The sequence below is a fragment of the Gasterosteus aculeatus genome, chromosome Y, assembly GCF_964276395.1.
Source record: "Gasterosteus aculeatus chromosome Y, fGasAcu3.hap1.1, whole genome shotgun sequence".
NCBI classification, from domain to species: Eukaryota; Metazoa; Chordata; class Actinopteri; order Perciformes; family Gasterosteidae; genus Gasterosteus; species Gasterosteus aculeatus.
This window is the reverse complement of record NC_135709.1, coordinates 3,763,444-3,789,212: the sequence shown is the minus strand read 5'-3', so window position 1 is coordinate 3,789,212 and position 25,769 is coordinate 3,763,444. Positions and strand designations below refer to the sequence as shown.

The 25,769-nt window shown below is 45.7% G+C and overlaps 1 pseudogene across 1 annotated transcript; it reads right to left on the bottom strand.

Annotated features, from left to right (window-relative positions):
- Positions 1–240: 240 nt before the first annotated feature.
- LOC120812173 (uncharacterized) lies at positions 241–19,032 on the bottom strand (annotated as a pseudogene). The gene is made up of 4 exons (XR_013455256.1): positions 18,859–19,032; positions 12,536–12,733; positions 9,232–12,161; positions 241–2,719 (listed from the first exon to the last, which is right to left on the bottom strand). The product of XR_013455256.1 is annotated as an uncharacterized LOC120812173 (transcript).
- Between the last annotated feature and the right edge of the window lie 6,737 nt (positions 19,033–25,769).

Genomic DNA, 25,769 nt, shown 5'->3' with positions numbered 1-25,769 from the left:
CACTTTCATTCAACAGTCTTTTCTTTCTATTTGTCTCTTTGTTTATTTTTTGGTTTCATAACCAGTTCTTCTCTCTTGTGTCCTGCGGGTTTTCCTCCACCTGCTCTGTGCCGCCACATCCTTCACCTGCATTGCGCAGTTCTATCAAAAGCCTCCACCTGTCACGTGTGTGACACGTGTGTGGTGGAAGATTTTGCACAGACAATCGTTAAGTAAGAATCAAAGGCTCTGAGTCAAGTATGTCTTTTCTCCGTTTATTTCCTTGCAAGGGAAAAAGGGTCACAACAGCTACGTGGTCAGTAGACTGTCAAGAACCTCCTTTTTCTTCCCAACACATCGAGGCAGTTCTTATACCTAAACTTAGATATCGGTGGCGTCAACAGAAACCGTTAACCATCTTGTTGAGTCTCTACAGCCAGGGTACTGGGAACACCTTGTCCATGTGAGACACATCAGTTCTTTGACCGTATCCTTGCTCTCCCAACATGCTAAAACAAAGGTGGTCATAGACATAACAAACACTTTGTTCAATCTCTACAGCTATGACGCTGGAAACATCTAATCCAAGTGGGAGACATCAGTTTGTATGTCAGGGCCTTTGTGACCTAAGCACTTGCAACTAATAAACTGGTTATACAAATGAAGCATTTAAAAGGGTCACATATCATTTTCCCATTACATTCCACTCTTTTGATTACATAATAATCACAAACTACGCAATCAACTTAGAATGACTACTCTAAAAATTTACTATCTGATATCTACCACATCAAATATCACAAAACATGAACATCTGGACATCGCTCACAAAACTTTTCCTGCCACAGAACAAAAACTCCCTAAAAAAACCCTCCGAAATGGGAAAATAGGAAGAAATCTGTTAGGAGAAGATAAAGACTGGAAACCTTCTCACAGGATTTGAGCGTTACACCCCAGATGTCATGTGTACAGTATTGAAATAAAAAAGAAATGAAAACATGTTTAAATCACAATACTAGAACTTGATCCCCTTTCACACAATACAGATATAGAATATTGTGGAAAGGTCATTATATCAATCATATTTACGTTACATACTAATAAATGCAGGGATAAAAGCTGTTTTTGTGAGAATGTTATTTCTCATTGTTTTAGCAAGCTACTGTGAAACCAAAAACATTTAGAACACCAGGAATGCACACAGACAGTGTGTCACTATGTCACTATGCGTACGTGTCGAAGTCGTAAGTGTTCAGCTCGTCAAGGGAGTCCGAGTCACTGTTGGGGTTATTGTCAGAGTCGCGTCTAGGGAACAAGTTTGGTGGTGAGTCATCAGGTGACCCCATGCTGTACATAGCCATTTGTTTCGCCAGGAGTTGGGCAATCGTATGACGGATCAATGGGATACCGCAAATTACGAATGCGAAGAGAACACAGAGGATAGTAGCTGCTTGTATTAGTGTTCCTTTCCATGAATACCACACCCGTGTGAGCCAATCTGGGGAGGGAGATTTGTCTCTTGTCATAGATTCCTGAAGTTTTGTCATGTTTTGTATCGCCTGATGGATTATGCCTTCGTCTTTGTCATTCTCAGGGATAAACGTACAGCAATATTCTCCTACGATAGCACAAACACCTCCTTGGGCAGCGGTCAATTGGTCTAGTACCATGCGGTTCTGCATAATCATTCTTTGTCGCTATCATTGGATATATACAGGACTATGGGGGGCACATACCACCCACTAACCGAGAGCCCGCAGAAACATCCTTCAGACTTCCCCAGGGGGGCTACGGCTAGCCGTGGTTGATTAGTGCTGATGGGTAGCGGAGAACATACGTAACAGTCGGAAGCATTTTCTTTTGTCGCTACGTGTTGAGCATAGTGCCACCACATATTTGCAGAATATTTGTTCAATGGGTTCATCCCATTTTCGAACCGGTTGTCTAGGCGGGTCAGTGCTCGCTTGGTGGGGTTGCGAATGGTCGAGTTAGAGTGAGTTGAGTTGTTGCGTCGGTCAAGTAAGTCGTCTAAATGTTTCTGGTGGAGGACAAAATATGGAATCAACCCAAATAAAGTGACACCTGCAAATAAACACATGGTTACACGAGTCCCCCCCAGTCGTCTGAGGGGGTTCCATGAACGCTGTCGTTCCATGATAAGAGAGACCCACTCTTTAGGCAGCGGACTACGGAATCACAAAAAGATGCTGAGATTCAATGAAACTGAAGGAAGCAATAATATGAATAAAACTGTCGTGGCACAAACGACTACGGTGTCCATGTGGAGGGGTCCTGGCCGTGTTCTTCTTCTTGTGTTGGTCCGCAGGTACACGTTGGGATGTGGAGTCTGCCAACCCTCTTTCTTGTGAGGCATCCGCGTTGTAGACAGTCAACACAGATCACAATGCACTGTGTGTCTGTCGGTCAACTGCCCGTCCGTGGTCACTGGATCGGTGGTGTCGGTTGGATTGGATTGACACTTGTTGTGGGGTTAGGGTCGCCTGAGCCCACTGCTGGTACTGGATCTGGAACCTTCTTGCAATGGGATGCGTGGACCCAAGTTGCTCTTTCAGCTACCTTGACCGCTGTTTGGGTGACCAGGAGAATCTGGAATGGACCCTGCCACCGTTTAGCTTTCCAACTTTTCCTCCTGAAGTCCTTCACCACCACGAAGTCACCTGGTTGCAGTCGGTGTAGTGAACCTGTTGCTTCTCTTGGAAGTGCAGCTACAACCTGTTTTCTTACATCAGACAAAGTGGAAGACAGTCGAATGCAATAGGTTAACATGTCATTCTCGCACATTGTGGTGGAAGGGAGTGGTGCTCCTGGAGCTTCCACACCTATATGGGGAGGAACTGCGAAAAGGATTTCAAATGGGCTTAGGTTGCTGCGTGTTCGTTTCCTCATCCGCATGTACATCAGAACCAAGGGCAGTGCTTTTGTCCACGGTAGACCTGTGTCTGTGCAACATTTGGCCAGTTTTGTTTTCAATGTTCCATTTTCTCTCTCTACCGCTCCCCCACTAGCTGGGTGGTATGCGCAGTGTGTTTTTAAGTCAATACCCAGGTATGCACTTAATTCTGTGATTGCTTGGTTGACAAAATGTGAACCATTGTCGCTAGAAATTTTGCTTGGGATTCCCCAGCGGGGAATGATCTCTGAAATCAAGGCTTTAGCCACTGTGGAGGCTGTCTGCTTACTGGAGGGAAACACCTCAACCCATTTGGACCACATGTCTACCATTACAAGACAGTGTTTCTTACCTTCCGATGGGGAGAGTTCCACAAAATCCATCATTACATGTTCAAATGGTCTTGCAGGCGGTGGATGTGCTGCATGATGTGACACCTGTACTGAACGACCTATATTGTGAGTTGCACATGTTATGCATGCTTGGCAGAACCTTTGTGCGTAAGCTGCTAAACCTTTTGTGAACCATGTTGCATCAATGATACTTAACATTCCCCCTTTTGACACATGGTCTAACCCATGAGTCAATTTCGCATAGTGAGGGGAGAAATGTTTAGGTAAGCATGGATTACCATTTGGACCATACCAGATGCCGTCTATGAATTTGGAGCCTGAGGAGGACCAAAAACGTCTCTCATCTGAAGTAGAGAGGGACTGCACGGCTGCAAGAGAGGAGGGAAGAGAACACATGGCCGGAACTGGGCGTGATGGTTTGGGAAGAGGACGTCTAGCAGCCGCTTTTGCAGCTAAGTCTGCTCGCTCATTCCCCTTTGCGATGTCGCCTGTGCCGGATGTGTGCGCTGCACATTTACAAACGGCAATAGCTGTGGGCAACAAAATGGCATCCAATAGTTCTGCTATCAGAGTGTGGTGTAACACTGGTTTGCCATCCGATTTGAGAAAATTTCTGTGTCTCCACAGCGCGCCGAAATCATGAACCACGCCAAAAGCGTATCTGGAATCAGTGTGAATGGTTGTCGTTTTATCCTTAGCTAGTTTACAAGCTTCTGTTAGCGCGATTAATTCTGCTGCTTGGGCTGAGAGGTGACATGGAAGAGGGCCGGAACACAGAACAGTTGAGTCTGAAACAACAGAGAAACCCACAAGATTAGAACCAGTCAGGGGATCCCGTGAAGCAGATCCGTCAACATACATTACCATGTCACTGTTGAGCAGAGGTGTATCTGCGAGGTCTGGTCGAGGTGTGCACTGAGCTTCCAGCTCAGCCAAACAATTATGCTCCTCTCCATCCTCCGGAGTGGGGAGAAGAGATGCAGGATTGAGGACATTGCAGCGTTTTACTGTAACATTCGGCATGTCTAGGAGACATGTGTGATATCGAAGGTAACGCGCTGCAGATAAATGAGACGACTTCTGTTCGAGAAGAATCAGTGAAACCGAATGTGGAACCAATAATGTTAGCGTAGCATAGCCTACAATGTCACGAGAGGCTGTAAGAGCCTTTTCAGCAGCTGCCACAGCTCGAAGGCACTGTGGTAAGCCTGCTGCTACCGGATCGAGTTTTGCAGAGAAATAAGCTACTGGTCGTAGTTTATCGCCATGGGATTGTAGGAGCACTGATGTCATACATCCAGAACGTTCGTCAACGGTTTGTGTGAACGGTTTGTGAGGATCAGGAAGACCCAAAGTCGGAGGAACTTGTAACGCGCATTTCATGTCCGTGAAAGCTTGAGAGGCTGCAGGGAGCCCCTGAATTTTATCATGCGCGCTGAGATTTTTCCCATGTATCAATGCGGACAGAGGTTGCTCGAGTTGGGAGTAATTTGGAATAAATGACCTACAGTAGGAACACATTCCCAAAAATGACATCATGTGTTTCTTGGTTTGTGGTTTTGGAAGTGTTACAATTGAGGCGATGCGTTTTGGTGATAGTGTCTTCCCTTCACCGGAAATGTTACGGCCTAGGAAATGAACGTTCTGTGAAACAAACTGTAGTTTGGATAGGCTGGCCTTGTGTCCTTCCGCTGCTAAGTGTTGAAGCAATTTGAGTGTGTCCTGTTCACACTGCTGTTGTGTTGGAGCTGCAATTAAACAGTCATCAACATACTGCAAAAGCGCTGTTCCTGGAGACAAAGTGAGGCTCTCCAAACTTTCCCTGAGTGCCTCGTTGTAGATCGTAGGTGATTCTGTGTAGCCCTGACACAAGCGTGTGAAAGTGTAAGGCTTGCCATTGAAATTAAACGCAAACCAAAACTGACTGTCAATGTCCACAGGGACACTGAAAAAAGCATTTGAGAGGTCAACCACGGAAAACCATCGAGCATCAGGTGGAACCTGTGCCATAATGGTGTAAGGGTTGGGAACATTTGGGGCTCGTGCGTGGACGGCTGCATTAACTGCTTTTAGGTCCTGCACGAAGCGCCACTCAGTTGGTTTGCCTGGATCTCTGATCTTTTTAACTGGAAAAATAGGTGTTCTTACCGGCGAGTCAGGACATGGAACAATGACTCCGGCCTTTAAGAGGGAGTTGAACACCGGTGTTATACCGTCAATGGCCTCTTGGCGCAGTGGGTATTGATGTTTGTGGGGACGGAAGTCTGATCGAGGAGTGATGACCACAGGTTGAAATTTTTTGATGAGTCCCACGTCATATTTATGCGCTGCCCACAAGGTGTCTGGAACAGAACTGAGGGCAGGAGAAATAGAGGAGACATTAGTCAAAAATGTATCAGTGTGTGTGTCAGAAAATATGTTATTTTCATCCATGACATAAACAGATCTGAGAGCAGGTGTGCAAAATGCGAATGGCTGTTTAAAGAAGCCTGTCGACGGAGAGCGCATCACAAGTGGATCTGGTGTAGCCTCCCAATCTGTCAATGCCTCGCACGCTGCGACAAAAGGTCCCAAATCTCTCCATTGGTCTGTTGCTGCTTTAGACAAGGAGATGTGTGGGAAAGAAGAGTCCACATTAAAGAGGTGCTGCTGAGAGGGGGTGAGAGAAACGGAAACAGCACATTTAAGTGTGGACCAAAACAATGTCATACATGCAATTTGATCATTCAGATCCTGTAGAAATAATGCATCATATTGCTTATCTGGCCCATGTGACACATGAGCTGTGCAGTGGAGATATGAAGCATCCATGCACTCTGCCTCAGACTGGACGCGTGATGCTGCCAGGTGGGACAGTTCTGATTGTGGGTCAACCGGAAGCCACCACTGGTACACAAACATTGGATCACATATAACTGTCTTTGCCATCTGGTCAATGGCTCTGCATCTCACCACTTGCAACCCTGTAGGAGTGGAGATGAGGCTAATGCCGAAAGAACACATGAGGTCTCTGCCCATTAGATTAATGGGACAGCAAGAGGACAGCAAAAAGGAATGTTTTACTGTGATGTCTGGTTCAGGGTCAGTTGAGTCAGTGTGTGTACTGGTCATAGGTGCCGTAAATCTCTCTACAATAGTCATCCCTGAAGCTCCTTGTGAGAAAACCTGTTTTCCACTAAGTTTCTGACCTGGAAAATACTTCTGTTGTATTACAGAATGTGTAGCCCCCGAATCAACCAAAAACGATAAAAGTTTCCCTTGAATTTGCACCATAGTGGTGGGCATATTTTCAAATGATTTTCCTGAAAACTTTGCGTATGTGTGTTTAAGTGAAAGCTTTTGTTGTGTTCTCAATTGCTCTGTGATGTCCACGAGAGCTTGTTGTTGCTCTGGTGTGTGTGTGTGAGTGTGCGTGCAGGGAGTTAGTGCAGAAAGCGTTTCTTCATTGCAGGCTGCGGTGTGTGTGTGTTTTACTTCCCTTATCATGTGAGGCCTCAGCATGGTTGCCGTCTCCCCCTCACATGCAGCCTCCTCCCCCTCCGCCTCACGTCAATCGGAATGTGCGTTGCCACCCCTTCCTCGTCTGGCCAGTCCACGCCCCCATCCTCTACGAGGTGCGTTTTGTGGACATTCTCTGTGCCAATGTCCCTGTTCGCCACAGCGGAAACACGTATCATAGTCATTGGGTGGAGACAGCTGTGATCCCTCCTGGTTCCAGGAGGAGCGTCCCCTCGTCATATCCCGACCACGCCCCCTGAATCCGCCCCGTTGGTTGGGATCCCGTGGGCGGTCGTTTCTGGCAAGTTGAGTGACAGCTTGGAGCATAGTCAGTTGGGCGAGTTCAATCTGACGTGAGCGCCTTTTCCCCTCGTGGTCAGTTCTCTCTATGTCCATGGATTGGATCGTTTCTTTACATCCGCGAGTCGCGAGTCTTCCATTCCAGCCACAGAGCGCTGCACATTCATTTTTATGTCGGGCAATAGTCCATTCATGAAAGCACTCTTCAGGTGTGATTCCCACGTCCCCAGAGCGTCTCCTAACGCGGCGGGTTGTGGAATGCCACTGTTAAGATTAAACACTGTGAGAAGTCTTTGGTAGTAATCATGGACGGACTCACCCGCTGCCTGCTTGGTATTGTTGATGGGAGTCATATCCACTTTGTCAGGGAACAATGTCTTTATGCCGTCGCTCAAAGCCGTGAGTGCGTCTCTGTACGGCTTATTTTGATTTGAACTCCATTCAACGTCGGCCGCACTGGTGTCTCCTGCAACCAGCTGGTTGAGCTTCTGGTAGTGAGTCGGACCCACGTGACTCATTAGAACACGTCGAATTTCAGCAAAGTTGGGCAGGAATTGCTTACAGAAGTCCATGAATGCTTCAGCAAACAGTCTTCCCGAGTGCTGTATCGGCGGGAGATGAGCCATTGCAGCTCTAATGTCCGTATCAGTCCAAGGCCGGAAAACAAGTATGGGACCTGAGTGTCCTGGTACTTGAATCATTGGGGTTTGGAGCACAGATTTTGCATCCGGGGGAACTCCCTCTGGGTCGAAAGAGGGGGAAAAAACATCTGATGTAGATGGTTGCTCTGCAATCAGTTTGTTGATGGCAGAAGTGTCCCCTCCGGTTGCTCCTGGAGAGCGAGATCGAGTGAGGAGAGCAGCCTGTCTCTTTTCCTCCTCTTCGCCAAGGAGTCGTTCCTGTGCTGCTTTCACTGCCGCTTCCTTTTCCTCCCTCTGCCGGGTGTAGTGAACTTTTTGAGCTTGTGACCATGCAGACGAAGGTTGCTGGTTCGCAGATGAAGCAGGGTACGGTGGTGGGCATGTGTTGAGGAGAGGGCCCCCAGCCCCTGTGAGACTCGGATACAAGGGAGAAGAAGCACATCGGTCATTTTGTTCAATAACATTTGGATCTGGTTTTTCAACCAATGTGGTTTTTGCGCATGTCAATTCTTTAGCCATTTGTTTCCTTTCTCTACATTCACATTCATCCTCCCACCATTTTAACCATTTACTTTGTTTCTCAATGTTCTCCAAGTCTTTGCCTTTTATCACCCTCTGAGATTTTATACCCTTCTCTTTTCCCTCTAAGCCTGTTCGTAACATGTTCAGTTTTATTCTACTGAAAGAACCATTTGCAGGGAACCCAAAATCTTTTGACCACTCGGGCAAAAACTCTAGAGATTGATCTCCATATTTCCTTCTCATCAGATCCACAATGGGTCCCTCCGGAGAACCCATTTCCTTTTTACCTTTACCGTGTACACCACCCATCTTTCAGGCGTGGTGAAGTATACTTTTTATTACTTAAAATATAGTCGTCACTATAAGTCTTGATTTTCTTTTACGTAGGAAAAATACAAGTTAAAACCCAACCAGAACTATTGGTTAATAAATATAGGTCAAGGGCGCAAATATCTGTTTTCAGACTTCTGTCCGAAAACCCCGATATTGTTCCTGTCTTCCTGTTAGGTCAAGGGCTGAGATTTTGCGATTTCAGTGAACTCTCAAAATCCCTCCTATCTTCCCCTTCGGTCAAGGGTCACAATTGTCAATTGCCCCTGTCTTCCCCTTTGGTCAAGGGTCACAATTATGCGTTTTCAGAGTGTTAGTCTGAATACAATCGTAATACGCAAATTGCTCCCTGTCTTCCCCCTTTTGGTCAAGGGTCACAATTATGCAATTTTCAGATAGTTAGTCTGAATACAATCGTAAATGCGCACATTGCTCCCTGTCTTCCTCAGTAAAAAGTTGGATGCTGATGAACCGGAAATACTGTACAATTACTCTTATAATTTTATACACATTTTTCAAATAACCGGATAAAAAGACAAGTTATCATCATTAGAAGCCCAATCAAATAACCAAAATTTGGATTTTCTAAGAAGAGAGAAAAAAAATCCTAAAGTACTAAATACCCGTCTTTGTAATCTGTTACCACCCGTTATAATTCAGGAAGCCCCGTTTGAAAATCAGAATATCAACTTCTCACCCGATTCGTGTGAAAATCTTCCTCATCGGATCGTGTTGAAGCCAATCAGGTCTCTTTTGGTCGCCGGTCCCCTCTCTCTGAGTGTGATGAGGTATAGGGCAGAATCACGTTTGGTGGATCCTGAAGGGGCCCCTTCCCGGACGTCCTCGGAGTCCCGACGGAGCTTCAAACGATCCCACTTCTGACACCAAATTGTGGTGGAAAATTTTGCACAGACAATCGTTAAGTAAGAATCAAAGGCTCTGAGTCAAGTATGTCTTTTCTCCGTTTATTTCCTTGCAAGGGAAAAAGGGTCACAACAGCTACGTGGTCAGTAGACTGTCAAGAACCTCCTTTTTCTTCCCAACACATCGAGGCAGTTCTTATACCTAAACTTAGATATCGGTGGCGTCAACAGAAACCGTTAACCATCTTGTTGAGTCTCTACAGCCAGGGTACTGGGAACACCTTGTCCATGTGAGACACATCAGTTCTTTGACCGTATCCTTGCTCTCCCAACATGCTAAAACAAAGGTGGTCATAGACATAACAAACACTTTGTTCAATCTCTACAGCTATGACGCTGGAAACATCTAATCCAAGTGGGAGACATCAGTTTGTATGTCAGGGCCTTTGTGACCTAAGCACTTGCAACTAATAAACTGGTTATACAAATGAAGCATTTAAAAGGGTCACATATAACTGTCTTTGCCATCTGGTCAATGGCATTTTCCCATTACACGTGTCTATGTTGCTTATGTGACCAGATTTGACCAGATTTTTCCCCTCCCTCTTACCTGCACATAGGGGTGTGGACCAGCATACCTGGGGCTAATTCCGATTGATTGGGAGTGGCGGGGACATTACTTAAGCCTGTGGTGTGTGGACTCGTTCTGTTGTCTTCTCCTGCTGGGTGTCTGTGGAGACGTGTCTGGGAGGCGTGCTTTATGTTTTGGCCGCTGCCCTAGATCATCATTCTGCTGCGGTGTGGTAAGGGCACTTTCCCCATCTTTTGTGCCTTTTATTGTCCTGTGTCGCCGTGTATGCGGCACTAATGTGCATTCTTTCATATAGCGACACTGTCTTGGTCATGGATGTCCCTGTATGGGTGGATGTATGCCTGGACTGCTGGCGTTCGGTGTCTCGGTACGATGCATGCCTCCCTCTTTCGACACATTTGGGCGTTATTAAAACAGTGTGGGCCGCTGTCTGTGAGTGTGTGTGTGTGCGAGGTGGGTGCCACCGCCGGGGTCCGTGGGCGACCTGTACTGTAATTGGGTAAGTTGCTGTGTTTGCCTGTTTGCTGTACATTCATTGCGGTCGTGTTCTAACGGTGTGTTTCACAACACAGCTGGACCGGGCTGCAGCCTTGGACATGCTATTGTGGGGCTATCCTGGTGCCACGACTAATTAAAGGGCCAATATTCCCCAGCGCGTTCTCCCTCCCCCACTGAAGCTGTTCTGTTCTGGAAACTGGTACAAAACTGGCTCTCTATATTGTATTAACTGTTGTACATATTGCATGTGGGTCTTTTGCTTTTTGTTATTTTGTTTGAATTTGTTTGCGTCTTCCTTATTATGCATGCTGGTTTATTGATTTGAATTGTTTGTTTATTATTGTTTTCTTTATATCACTCATCTACTCACTTCTTAACAAAGAACATATTGTCATTTTAAAAAGAATATTTAACTAAATGAAACCGTATATTTCCAACATTTTTTTCCACCAATATTTTTGTCTCGTCTCGTTAACCAAAATTAGAACAGATTTAGTCATATTTTTTATTTTTTAAGATAGTTTTCGACTCGTCTTAGTCATGGAAAAAAAGGTTGTTAACGAAAAATTTTCATCGATGAAATTAACACTGGCCGACAGCAACAATGGGTCCGTCTGCCAGGAACAAATGTCCCCCCTGAGGTGAGAGCAGCTGAGCAATACCTCCGTCGATAAGCAGATCATAGACCTGATCAATACCTCCGTCAATATGCAGATCATAGACCTGATCAATATCTCTGTCAATATGCAGATCATAGACATAATCAATACCTCTGTCAATAAGTAGATCATAGACCTGATCAATACCACCATCAATACACAGATCATAGACCTGATCAATACCTCTGTCAATATTTAGATCATAGACCTGATCAATACCTCCATCAATATGCAGATCATAGACCTGATCAATATCTCCATCAATAAGTGCACAATAAAACTGAGGTAGATTATTATTTTGTTTTAAAACATGGTCCATCAGCACAACATCAATTCACAATTCTCCTTTCCAACAGGCAACAGTTTTTCTGATTTCTTCAGTGCCCGAACTGTGTCAACAATATCTAGACAGTCGCGGATGGCATCTAGATATTTCCCAGTAAAATCACCATGTGCTTTCCTGTATTCTGATCTCTAAACTCAGCAAACCTTTCAGGGGCAGCAATGGAAATTAAATTGTGATCCACTCCCACTATTTAGCCTCCATTGTAGCCTATACCCTGTACCTGTTAGCTACATCATGTAGTATCCTACCAAGAGGACCATCTTTGTGTGTCCTGCTTAGCCATTCAGTCCACTCAATAAGACAAAGATGGTCAGACAGTAAGCATTCGGTTTGATGACCTCTTTGCCTCCAAACTTCCAAAAAGCTCCTTAATGCCACGCCAGGCTCTTTCTATGTGCTGTGTGAGGGCACCTGTTTGGGGATCTACATACCACCTTGCGTGATTCACAGTCATATGATTGTAGCCAAGTGCAAGGAGGGAACGAAAAGCACGCCATTCATCACTAATGATGTTTGATCCTATCCTGACATGATGTGCATTCAGTGGGAGAAGGTCTTGTCGTCCTCTTCTTTCTACAAGGCGCAGCACTGGCTTTGCTCTCTTGCACCTCGGCTGCTGCACACCTAGCATGCCGAAGACCCATTGACCCCCATTCTTCCTCTCCCATACTGTTAAAAAAATAGAAAGAAACATAAATAGCTCCTGTGGTGTATTGACCAACCTTTAGGCAAACTCTATGACGACCTATGATGAACTAAATGTAAGAAATCAATGTATTTTTACTTTTTCCAGTGCGATCATATACAAATTACATGATAACGATAATGGTTGTTTTGTTTTGCATATATGAAAAACAATATGAGAATACTTATACATGCAGACTGAAAGTAGACTGAGAACGTTTACTGTAAGCTTTATGGTACAAGTAACCAAAAACATTCATTTTAATGAAAATTCTGTCCAGCCCACTAATTGAGACGGTGTTTTTACAATCAATTAGCATCACAAACCATTTACAGCAAGCCTTTTATTGCAGCTCTACACACCTTTCTCTTATGGCGGAAATGACTCTCATCAATTACAACAAATTCCCGCTGTCCACCAATGAGCTGTCCTTTTCGTCGTCTCATTCTCTCAACAGCCCTTCTGCAGACCTTAGTTTTTTGGCCATCTTGGAGAGGGTTGCAGTACTTGCAGCAATATTGTCCTCCATCATATCAACCTGTCTGAGACGTAGGCCCTGTGAAAATCTATAGAATACATAACACATCATGAGTTTACATTTTTTTCAAAAAGCTTTTCGAAGTAATGTAGCACTTTGAAATGTATCACCTATAAATGAACTGCATCCACTGAAAGAGTGAAAGTCTGGACTTACTGAAAAGAGATTGGTCCCTAATTGATTTCACTGTCTTGGTCCCTCGGTGCACTGCTCGCTGGCAAGTCCTTAGTAAGCGCACACAGTAAATAAACAGGTTATTGATATGATTGAGAGAATATCATTACTGTGCATCAATCACGGTAAATTTTACATACACCTTTGGCAAGTGAATGTCCGAATTTGACAAGGCATTGAACTGTTTTTTTGGCCGGTAAGTGCATATTTCACCAGGATTTGGCTGATGGCCGGTTTAATTGTGTGCACTAAATGCATCTAACAAATAGGTTGGTTAAGCATCCATCTTCCAAATACATTTGCGTCCCTTATAATGCCGGCTAAATAATGCAAGAATAAGCACAAAACTGCTTAGTCAATATCGCTGTTTTATAAAAATAGTTAAGAAAAAGATATTACCAGCTGTAATGGTCTCTGTCCTTGTTCTTTGTCAACTTCAGCTGGTGACAGATGCGGCATTTGATTTTTTATTTTTTTCCGAAGGAATTTAATTAGCTCCAACGTTTTTCTCCACGAACAACCTTCAAAAATCAGTTTTCTGACTTTGTCTTGGAGTGCCATCCTGGTAAACTCACTTATTAGTGAGCTATAAGCGTAGTGAGGCTAACTTCTCTGGTAAGTTTAACTGCTACTAACTATTTAGTGCAAAGTCAAACACGCATCCAGCTACTAGCTAGCTAGCTAAAGCTACGCGCATGACTGCTGCTGCCCATTGAGTGATGGAAGCACGTTAGCAGTCACAAGTCGGTCTCTGTCTATCAGTGAGCAATCAAGTGCCGATTTTCTGTTTTTTTTTGTTACAAACACCTGACATGTGGCTATGATATAGCTACTTGGTTGCATGAAAAACGCTGTCTATGCTTCTTGTAACAGTAATTGCAAACTTATTTTGTCTCCGGATATGCTGTATGCAATTTATATTGTGAAAATATATATTTTAGAAAATATATACACTGTCTGGTATGTCCTTTAAACATTTCTGCATATGACATTTGCTGTCGTTTACACTTTAATATACAGCAGTGATTTGAGTCAAATAATGAAAATTAACATCTGTAGAGTGTTATTACGGGATATTTCAAGACTTTTTAACTTTCTTTTAATTAATGTCAATATTATGTAAACAGATTGCAAGATAAAATGCATCATTATCAATACATATAACTGGAAACCCAAATATGTGCTTTATAGCCATTACTGCTGCTCTCTTTTTAAATTTTGTATGGAAATCAGCCTTTTTAATGTAACTACCAAATATCCTTTTTAATGACCATATGTTGATGATATTTGTAACAAATATTAGGCTACCACAGCAACATTTTAATAGCATGGCATTTCATTCCTCTTTAACGTTATGTACTGTGATTTGTGTTGTGATTTTTTCCCTGTGTCTATAATTATTGCATCTTTATACACCCTCCTGGAGCCCCGAATTGTTATTTTTTGTGCCAATGTCAGGTGATGCCCAAATGGCCCCCACTGCCAAGCTCCAGAAGCATACACATGAGCTGGAGCTGATGAAGATGAAGATAGCATGTCAGGAAGACCTGATCAAAGAGCTAACTAAGGCAAGAGACTTTTTAAAAGACCAACTGTCTCAGAGTAAGTCAATAATTACTGCTTTTCATCAATATGTTGAGTATTATGTTAATATATTTTGTAATAATGGGAGTGTTGGCTGTCGAGTGTGACGCCGAGGTTCTTAGCGGTCAAAGTGGGCGTTAGTACGGAGTTTCCAAAGTTGACTGTCAGGTCCTGGGTAAGCGAATCTTTTCCGGGAAAGAGAAGTAGTTCAGTCTTGTCGGGGTTGATTTTCAGATGGTGGGCGGACATCCACTGAGGAATCAGGAATCAGGAATCAGGAATCAGGAAACATTTATTAGCCAAAATATGTCAAACATACAAGGAATTTGTCTTGGCGGTTAGTGCGCGACAGTAGACAGACAAGACAACAGTGCACCGGTAATAAAATAAAGTGGAATGAAATGCTAATGCAATGGGTTAGTAAGAATAAGGCTAAGGCTATGGGTTAGTAAAAAACAAGGGAATAAAGTTAAACAAATTTTAAATATTAAAAAGTTAAAAAGAAAAGTATTAAGCATGAAGTGCACTAACAAACAAGTAACAGACAAGAGACAAAGTGACAAGTGACAGTGATGAGTTACAGTTAAAGTGGCATGTGCAGTGTGAAGGGGAGTGACCGGTGGAGTGTTATAGTCAGGCAGTGGGGGACCGGGCTCTGTTGATGAGCCCGACTGCCGACGGGAAGAAACTGTTCGTGTGGCGGGAGGTCGTAGTCCTGATGGACCTCAGCCTCCTGCCAGATGGAAGGGGCACAAACAGTTTATGTCCGGGGTGGGAGGGGTCGGCCGCGATCTTTTTAGCTCGCTTCAGAGACCTGGAAGCGAACAAGTCCTCCAGGGACGGCAGATTGCAGCCGATCACCCTCTCTGCAGAGCGGATGACACGCTGAAGCCTGCCCTTGTCCTTGGCTGTGGCTGCAGCGTACCAGACGGTGATGGAGGAGCAGAGGATGGACTCGATGATGGCCGTGTAGAAGTGGACCATCATCGTCTTTGGCAGGTTGAGTTTCTTCAGCTGCCTCAGGAAGAACAACCTCTGCTGAGCCTTCTTGGTGATGGAGCTGATGTTCAGCTCCCACTTGAGGTCCTGGGTGATGATGGAGCCCAGGAAACGGAAGGAATCCACAATAGTGACGGGGGAGTCACACAGGGTGATGGGAGAGGGTGGGGCTCTGTTCCGCCGGAAATCCACAACCATCTCCACTGTCTTTAGAGCGTTGAGCTCCAGGTTGTTCTGGCTGCACCACGACACCAGATGGTCAGACTCCCACCTGTAGGCGGACTCGTCCCCACCAGAGATTAGTCCAATGAGGGTGGTGTCATCCGCAAACTTCAGGAGCTTGACGGACTGGTGGCTGGAGGTGCAGCTGTTGGTGTACAGGGAGAAGAGCAGAGGGGAAAGAACGCAGCCTTGGGGGGAACCGGTGCTGATGGTCCGAGAGGCTGAGACATGTTTCCCCAGCTTCACGTGCTGCTTCCTGTCAGACAGGAAGTCTATGATCCACTTGCAGGTGGAGTCGGGCACGTGCAGCTGGGAGAGTTTGTCCTGCAGCAGAGACGGGATGATAGTGTTAAAAGCAGAGCTGAAGTCCACAAACAGGATCCTGGCGTAGGTTCCTGGGGAGTCCAGATGCTGGAGGATGTAGTGGAGGGCCATGTTGACAGCATCGTCCACAGACCTGTTGGCTCTGTAGGCGAACTGCAGGGGGTCGGTGAGGGGGTCGGTGAGGGACTTCAGGTGGGACAGGACTAGCCGTTCAAAAGACTTCATGACTACAGAGGTCAGGGCGACGGGCCCGTAGTCATTGAGTCCTGTGATCCTGGGCTTCTTGGGGACAGGGATGATGGTGGAGGCCTTGAAGCAGGCTGGTACGTGACATGTCTCCAGGGAGGTGTTGAAGATGTCAGTGAACACCGGAGACAGCTGGTCAGCACAATGCTTCAGGGAGTGAGGGGAAACGGAGTCCGGACCGGCTGCCTTACGGGGATTTAGTCTTCTAAAGAGCCGGTTAACGTCTCTCTCCAGAATAGAGAGGGTCGTTGCTGGTGGGGGAGGGGAAGGTGATAATGATGAAGAGGCGTGAGCACCTGATGGGCTGGGGGAGGGAGGGGAGGTGGACTGCAGCAGGTTGGTGGAGCTGTGGGGGATGGGATCAGGACATTGTCTTTCAAATCTGCAGTAGAACTCATTGAGCTCGTCTGCCAGGCGGAGGTCATTCATGGAGTGGGGGGTTTTTGGCTTGTAGTTGGTGAGGTGTTTGAGGCCTCTCCAAACCGAAGCAGAGTCACTTGCTGAGAACTGTTGTTGGAGTTTCTCAGAGTACAGTCGTTTAGCGTCTCTCACCGCCTTGCTAAATTTGTATTTTGCATTTGTGTACAAATATTTGTCCCCACTCCTAAATGCCTGGTCCTTCTGCAGGCGTAGTGTTCTGAGTTCCGCTGTGAACCAGGGTTTGTCGTTGTTGTAACTCACCCTGGTGCATGATGGTACACAGCTGTCCTCACAGAAGCCGATGTAGGAAGTTACAGCCTCTGTGAACTCATCCAGACTGTCAGTAGCAGTCCTGAAACCATCCCAGTCTGTGCAGTCAAAGCACGCCCGAAGATCCTCCAGCGCCTCACTGGTCCACTTCTTGAATTCCCTCACCACAGGTTTGCAGAGCTTTAGTTTCTGCCTGTATGCAGGAATCAAGAGATGGATGTCAGAGAGATGTCAGTTAGACAGGAAGAGATCCGAGCCGCCACCTTGTGGTCCGAGTGAGGGAAGGAGAGAATTAGTTGGGTGTCATCGGCATAGCTGTGGTAAGAGAAGCCATGCGAGCGAATGACAGCGCCAAGAGAGTTGGTGTAAAGCGAAAACAGGAGGGGACCCAGCACGGAACCCTGAGGAACTCCAGTAGTAAGAGGACAAGGTTCCGACACAGATCCTCGCCAGGTTACCCGGTAGGTGCGGCCGTCGAGGTAGGACGAGAGAAGGGAGAGAGCAGAGCCTGTGACACCAAGTTTCTGAAGGGAGGAAATAAGGATCTGGTGGTGACCATCGCTATGCTGATGACATCTAACTAATCCTGTCTTTCCCTCAATCTGAGACACAGATAGCAGCACAAATCTGCTGACTGACATTTCTCAGTGGAGGGCTGCACACCTTCTAAAGATGAACATTGACAAAAATGAAGTTCTTCTCCCATTAGGAAAGTACCGTATTTTCCGCACTATATGGCGCACCGGATTATAAGGCGCACCTTCAATGAATTACCTATTTTAGAACATTTTTCATACATATGGCGCACCATCAAACGTTTGCCGTTGGGGGGGATGTGGGGAGGGGGAGACGGTGCTTTCAGGGTTCGATCGATGCTGCAAGGTGCGTCCGCTCCTGCTGCCCCCTTGGACATCCACGTGTAGCTGAGTGGTACGGGTGCGTCTATAGTGCAAATTCCTGTAAATTTGTGTTTATCAGCCACTAATACAGAAGCTTAATATTTGCCTTCATATTATTTCCCCCCCCCCCCCCCCCCCCCCACGGTGTGAGCCGAAGATTTGAATCCTTCTTAGGGGTAAATAACATTATGCATGGTGTCTGTATCTTCATAATTCACATCACTAAAGTCAATTTGGTTTATGTGCTGCTCCAGAGATGTCTGGGAGAGAACGAGTTGGATGGCTGAAACAGAGAGAGACTCATACCGCATTTCATAATGTTTCTACTTCCTGCTCTGCAACTGGAATATTACATACAATCATACATCTCATATATATATATATATATATAGTATGTGTATTTAAATATATGTATGTATGTAATATATATGTATGTCGCTGGAAGAAGAAAGTGCGCAGAACAAAGAGGGTATCTCTAGTTGCTGCTTTCATTTAAGTCTGTTAAAAAACTGTCCATCAACTCCATTATTTTGATTATTAAATAATCAGATCATAATTCTTACTTGTCCAGAACTCAAAGACATTCAGAAGCCTGAGATATGAAACGATGGAGAAGCTGGAAGCAGCAGATGTGTTTGTTTTTTTATGATGAAAATGAAGTGAGTTCCAGCATGAAAAGGTGCTGATGAGAGATGAAAGGAGAGGAGAGATTTAAAATGCGGGAGGTTTGTGATAAGAGTGATCGTTTCTCCTCTCATCGCTCACAACACATTCTTCCTAGGAAGTAGGAATATTTAAAACAGTTCACAGTGAAGAAACCGACGTCTCTGGAAAACCTCAGAGTCACGTGAGGAATAATTACCCCTCTAAACCGACAGACCTGGAGCGCCGTCAGGATTTGAAGGGTTTTGAAGAAGCAAAGAAAAGAGAAAAGGTGTCAGTGTTATTAAGAAGAAGCTGTCAGGACGTTGTCTTTGAACCTGATCAGAGGCATAATTTACTCACATAACACAGGAGATGGGACAAAGGGAGCAGGATTCCTCCATCTGTCTCTGAACTCGCCTCTGCCTTCGCCTCTGTGAAGGCCGGGACGCCGCCACTGGACTCCCCCGCTGCCTCCTCGATGTCTATATGAAGGTCCTTGTCCGACATCTGATCTTGGTCTTGTATCGGTTGCATGTCCGGATTCTGCTACTGTTTCTGGCAATGGTACTGGACCTGGTCCTGCATTAGTTTCTGGTCCGGCATCTGGTACTGGTCCTTTACCTGATCCTGATGCTGTATTGGGTCCTAGTCCTGTATCTGGTCATTGTGGGCAAAGGTGTTTCCCTGATTCTGGACTCTTTCCATTTTCTGAGGTGAAGCTTTGTAAAATAAAATACTTTACAATCTAAACAAATCAAAGTTGAAAGAATGAGTCTTAGTAATGTGTTTAGTGTTATTAACAGATTATTAAGACTGTTAATTGTTGGAATGCAGCATTCCAAGTATTGTTCTTCTATTCTTTATTGTTGGAATGCATTAAGCATTCCAAGTATTGTTCTTCAAATTCTTATTCCAACATCTTCTATTTCTTCCGTGCAACCTTTCAACTCCTTCACACTTTCAGCTATTAAAACCGTTCAAATATTAAAATGTTCAGCTCATTCAGGAGAGGGGGGCTATCACTTTTCAGCTTTCTATCTCTTATGCTTGAATTTATATAAATCAATAATCATCAATATTTTAACATGGTTTTCAAATGGAGTTTGTTTTCAAATCCTCTTAAACTTTCACATTTTTGACACAAGTCTCAACTATTTTATAAAAAACTGCTTGTTGATATCTATTCTACTTTTTTCATAATCACTGATTATGTTTCACTAGTTCTTCGATCCGTTTCTGAGTTTACATGAATGTGTATTGCGTTTCTTAGAGTGAGACCTGGAGAGCTAGAGTGTAGAACAGCGTCAGAATCTGGTAAAAAATATGGAACTTCTGTCCTCAGAGCCAAAGTATACACTTTTGAGGCTTCTTTTCTTTGGTTAAATGATGGCATGGTTGTGCTGATTGGATTAATGTGTTCATGGAATCCCAGAGTTCTTTAGTTTTGGCTTCAGGAGTGTTACAGTGACACAACCTCTGCCAAAAGTCCCATAGGCTCCAATACAAATCTGGCGACATATTTCTCAAAAAATCCAGAAGGTACACGTTTTGTAAACTGCCATAGGAGCCGTATTTATTACCGGACAGTGGTAGATAGTGGTAGAAAGTGGTAGATAAAGCAAATGTGAATGATGTGTGGATGGAATGTTTTGTTATTGAAGATGGGGTGTTGTATACAATGCATGATGGTCATAAACGTCTAGTGGTTCCAGGTAGTGGTAGCCAGTTGATCATGTATTTAGCTCGTACAGTCCCCTGGACTGCAAACCCGTGAACACAACATTACAGTGGTAAGGAAACTTGGCCAAGTTATAAACCCACAAAAGAAATAAACCAAAAAGTCACCATCATGCTCTCTCAGAGGCTTTTGCCATGACCTGCCACAGCCACCCTCAAACAAAACCCTTAACTTTTCCTGCCATGAGGAGCTTCTTAAAACTGTTAAGCCCAGGAAACGGAAGGACTCCACAATGGTGACCGGGGAGTCACACAGGGTAATAGGGGAAGGTGGGGCTTTGTTCCGCCGGAAATCCACAGCCATCTCCACTGTCTTTAGAGCGTTGAGCTCCAGGTTGTTCTGGCTGCACACAACACCAGATGGTTAGACTCCCACCTGTAGGCGGACTCGTCCCCACCAGAGATCAGTCCAATGAGGGTGGTGTCATCCGCAAACTTCAGGAGCTTGACGGACTGTTGACTGGAGGTGCAGCTGTTGGTGTACAGGGAGAAGAGCAGAGGGGAAAGAACGCAGCCTTGGGGGGAACCGGTGCTGATGGTCCAGGAGGCTGAGACATGTTTCCCCAGCTTCACGTGCTGCTTCCTGTCAGACAGGAAGTCTATGATCCACTTGCAGGTGGAGTCAGGCACGTGCAGCTGGGAGAGTTTGTCCTGCAGCAGAGACGGGATGATGGTGTTGAAGGCAGAGCTGAAGTCCACAAACAGGATCCTGGCGTAGGTTCTTGGGGAGTCCAGATGCTGGAGGATGTAGTGGAGGGCCATGTTGACAGCATCGTCCACAGACCTGTTGGCTCTGTAGGCGAACTGCAGGGGGTCCAGGAGGGGGTCGGTGATGGACTTCAGGTGGGTCAGGATTAGCCGTTCAAAAGACTTCATGACTGGTCAGGGTGACGGGCCTGTAGTCATTGAGTCCTGTGATCCTGGGCTTCTTGGGAACAGGGATGATGGTGGAGGCCGTGAAGCAGGCTGGTACGTGACATGTCTCCAGGGAGGTGTTGAAGATGTTAGTGAACACCGGAGACAGCTGGTCAGCACAATGCTTCAGGGTGTGAGGGGAGACGTCCGGTCTGACTGCCCTACGGGGGTTTTGTCTCTTAAAGAGCCGGTTAACGTCTCTCTCCAGAATAGAGAGGGTCGTTGCTGGTGAGGGAGGGGAAGGTGATAAAGATACAGAAGCGTGAGCCCCTGATGGGCTGGTGGAGGGAGGGGAGGGGGACTGCAGCAGGTTGGTGGAGCTGTGGGGGATGGGATCAGGACATTGACTTTCGAAATCTGCAGTAGAACTCGTTCAGCTCGTCTGCCAGGCGGAGGTCATTCATGGAGTGGGAGGTTTTTGGCTTGTAGTTAGTGAGGTGTTTGAGGCCTCTCCAAATCTAAGCAGAGTCACTTGCTGAGAACTGTTGTTGGAGTTTCTCAGAGTACAGTCGTTTAGCATCTCGCACCGCCTTGCTAAACTTGTATTTTGACTCTGTGTACCGATCTCTGTCCCCACTCCTAAATGCCTGATCCTTCTGCAGACGTAATGTTCTGAGTTCCGCTGTGAACCAGGGTTTGTCGTTGTTGTAACTCACCCTGGTGCATGATGGTACACAGCTGTCCTCACAGAAGCCGATGTAGGAAGTTACAGCCTCTGTGAACTCATTCAGACTGTCAGTAGCAGTGACGGTGCAGTCAAAAGCACGCCCGAAGATCCTCCAGCGCCTCACTGGTCCAGTTCTTGAATTCCCTCACCACAGGTTTGCAGAGCTTTAGTTTCTGCCTGTATGCAGGAATCAGATGGACCATGATGTGGTCAGAGTGTCCCAGTGCAGCACGAGGGACGGCGTGATAAGCCCTGCTTACTGTGGTGTAACAGTGATCCAGCGTGTTCTCCTCTCTGGTGGGGCATTAAATAAACTGTCTGTATTTAGGAAGTTTATGGGTGAGATTTCCTTTGTTAAAGTCCCCGAGGACAATAACTAAAGAGTCCGGGTTGGTCCGCTCCACACGCCGTATCTGGTCGGCTAGTGTCCGCTGTGCCTCGTGCATGTTTCCCGCCGGCGGCATGTAAACACCGACCAGGATGAATGAAGCGAACTCACGGGGGGAATAAAATGGTTTGCAGTTGATGAAGAACGTTTCCAGATCAGGAGAACAGTGTTTTAGCTGCTGTTGAAGTAGAGGCAAATTCCTCCACCCTTTGTCTTGCCGGAGAGCTCCGTGTCGCGGTCCGCTCGGAGCAGCTGGAAGCCCGCCAGCTGGAGCGCGGAGTCCGGTATCAATCCGCAGAGCCACGTCTCCGTGAGGCACAAAACGGAGGATGTAGAGAAGTCTCTGTCTCTCCTCACCAGCAGCTGAATTTCGTGCAGTTTGTTGCATAGTGAGCGCACGTTGGAGAGAAAGATGCCTGGCAGCGGTGTGCGAGAACCACGCTTGCGGAGTCTCACCAGCGAGCCGGCCCGTTTTCCTCACCTACGGCGTCTCACCACGTGACGAAAGGTGAGCGCACCTTTGACTATAATGTCCACGGAAGATAGCAGAAAAGTTGGAAGTAACTCCGTTGGAGTTGTTCCACGGATGTTCAAGAGCTCATCTCTTGTGAAAGAGCTCCGGGAATCGCAGCAGGAAACATAATTAACAAAAACAACAAAAAACGAAGCGCGCCGAAGCACCGTGGCAGCCATCATCGGCGCCATCTTGGACCCATGGTTTTGTACAACAACATTTGTCTTTTTGAAACATCAACAATGCCAAGGAAGAATAAGAGGTCACAAGCTCAGAGCCTGCGCTGGCAGTAGCCCAATGAGAATCACTGCAACAACGACTGAAGGAGCAGAACGTGTTGGTCCTGAGAGCAGTGGAGAGGTAAAGATATCTGCAGAGTGTAAACGTGTGGAACAGGAAGGTCAGCCTGATGCTTTATGTGCACCACCGCCATCTTATGCAGATGTTGTAAAGAGAGGACAGCACAGTGATGATCCATGTGTAGCAGGACCTTCTAATGTGGACCAGGTGAACCAGAGATGTCAGTCTGATGCTTCATGCATATTGTAATGGTAAAATATGTTATAACATTGTTTTGTGCTAAACCCGTGTCCCAGGCGTCTGTATTTGACCCTGATGTGCAAAGAGCAGCATGATACAAAATGTTAGTTTGCAGCTGTGCCCTGAGAAGGGAGGGCGGTCGACTCGATCACATAGAAGCTTCAAAACAACTTCTGTTCATGGCCTTGGTTCATATCTTATTCGGTACGAAAGTTCCGGATCCACGTTTTACTTTATGTCAATTAATTATGATTTGCACCGGCCACTGAGGAGGATCTTGTGTGTGTGTGTGCTACCCTCAGCTTCACCTGGGTTCTCATCTCAACCTGCTTTGCAGCTTCTCGTAACTGGCACGGAGAATGTCCTTCACATGTGTATAAAAACTCAGGGTTTTTACTGGTCGGACACGCCATCTCCACAGAGCACTGTGAGTGTGGTCCATAAAGGCATTGAGGTTCCGACACAAACAACTAATGAAACAACAAATAAAAGACAGATATAAAAACAATCCTACACATTGGAGTATGCGGAACATGAGATGTGCAATGGAAATAAAAAGGAAATACCGACAAATAAATAAAACAACAGAAGAAAGTGACAACAGTTTGATCAAAGAGGCCATATCTGTTCACAGATGTTCAGGTCACAAATAAAGTCCGGTCCCACTTATGTTTACACCGTGTGTCACAAAGCATCATTTCCAAACCAAGTGAGAGCCTGTAAAAGGTTAAACTTTGTACGAAATCCAGACGTTGTTGCAGCATGCCTGACAGGAAAGTACGTCCATGTGTGTGATGATGCGTGCAGAGATGAACAGCAGTGTAATGTGCCTGATGAGAGAAGGGAAGAGTGGATCTGTCACACCTGCCACAATCATCTTAAAGATGGAGTCATGCCGACACTCGCTGTAGCCAACTACTTGGGGCTCGCTGACATTCCACCTGAACTGTGTGACCTCAACATATTGGACAGACATCTCATAGCCAAGTGCGTTTGCAAAGATCGTTCCTCTTCCCAAAGGACGACAGAGAGTGATACATGGCAACGTGGTTTGTGTCCCGTCTGAGGTGCAGGAAACAGTGGAAGCGTTACCCAGACTGAGAAGTGAGTCTCAAGTGATGAGAGTAAAGCTGAAGAGATGATTGTGTTACAGAGGACATCAGCTGTTCCAGACTGTCATCTGGTCTAAACTAGTGCAGGTGCTGCATAGACTCAAGCGTATTCATCCACAATATCAGGACATCACTATCAGAGATGAGGCCGAGCTTTGTGACCCAACACTTCCCGATGAAGATGAGGATGACGAGAGGATGCCACTATGGATGACAACAACTATGATGATGCTGATTTAAAGGAAATTGACGTGTGTGAGAAAAGTGCACTGTGTGAGACAGAAACTGAGCTTGATGGAGAGCAGGATGTTGTCTTATGATGGTGAACAACCAGAGGAGCAGAGAAATGAGAAGAACAGGAAGGTGAAATGCCTAACGGTGGTTTTGCTCTAGATTCATGTCTTCAGCCGTGTGATGTTTCAGAGGAGATCTTATGTTTCAGTGAAGGAATCTATTCGGTTGCCCCTGCAGAAAGTCCAGTTGGTTTCTTCAAAACTCCTAAACTTGAGGCGATGGCTTTCCCTGTGCAGTTCCCTACAGGCCAAAACACACTGGATGAAGGGAGACGTATTAAAGTAGTTATTTCAAAGCGAGGCTTTTCTGTGTTGATGATCGTTTTGCCACAAACTTCTTGTTCTTTGCTCAGTTTGTGACTGAAATACACTTGGCCACATCCAGCATAACAATACAGTTGAGGAAAGGAAAGCCAATGACTCGAGATGGACAAAAAATAACGTCTGGTATGCTGCAAAACAAACGAGAGGTAGAGAAACTGGTGAGGAAGAAAGATGCAGTCAGATTCATGCAGCCGCTGAGAGGAACACCAGCCTACTGGGAGAAAACCACACGAGACCTTTTTGCCATGATCAGACAGTTGGGAACTCCCACATTCTTTTGTACATTTTCTGCAGCTGAGATGCGTTGGCCTGAAGTGATTGAGGCAATAAAAAGTCAACAAGGTGAGGTGAACTTTGAAGGGCTCGACTGGTCAGCAACGTGTGACATTCTGAGAAGCAACCCTGTGACAACAATGCGCGTGTTTGATAAGCGTGTTTAGGCCATATTCAGAGATGCTCTTATCTCCTGCACAGCCTCTTGGCAAAGTCGTTGACTACTTTTACCGAGTTGAGTTTCAGCACAGAGGAAGTCCACACATTCACTGTCTCATATGGATAGAAGGTGCACCTGTGTTTGAGGAGGATGATGATCACACTGTGTCAGCTTTTGTTCCCAAATACCTCACAGCTCAGCTACCTGACCAACTCACACAGTACAAGAAGGTCACAGAGGTGCAAATACACAGCAAAAAACACTCACGGACATGTTTCAGAAGACCCAGCTCGGGTTTCAGATTTGGTTTTTGTAATGGGGAAATGATATGTAACCCTTTTAAATGCT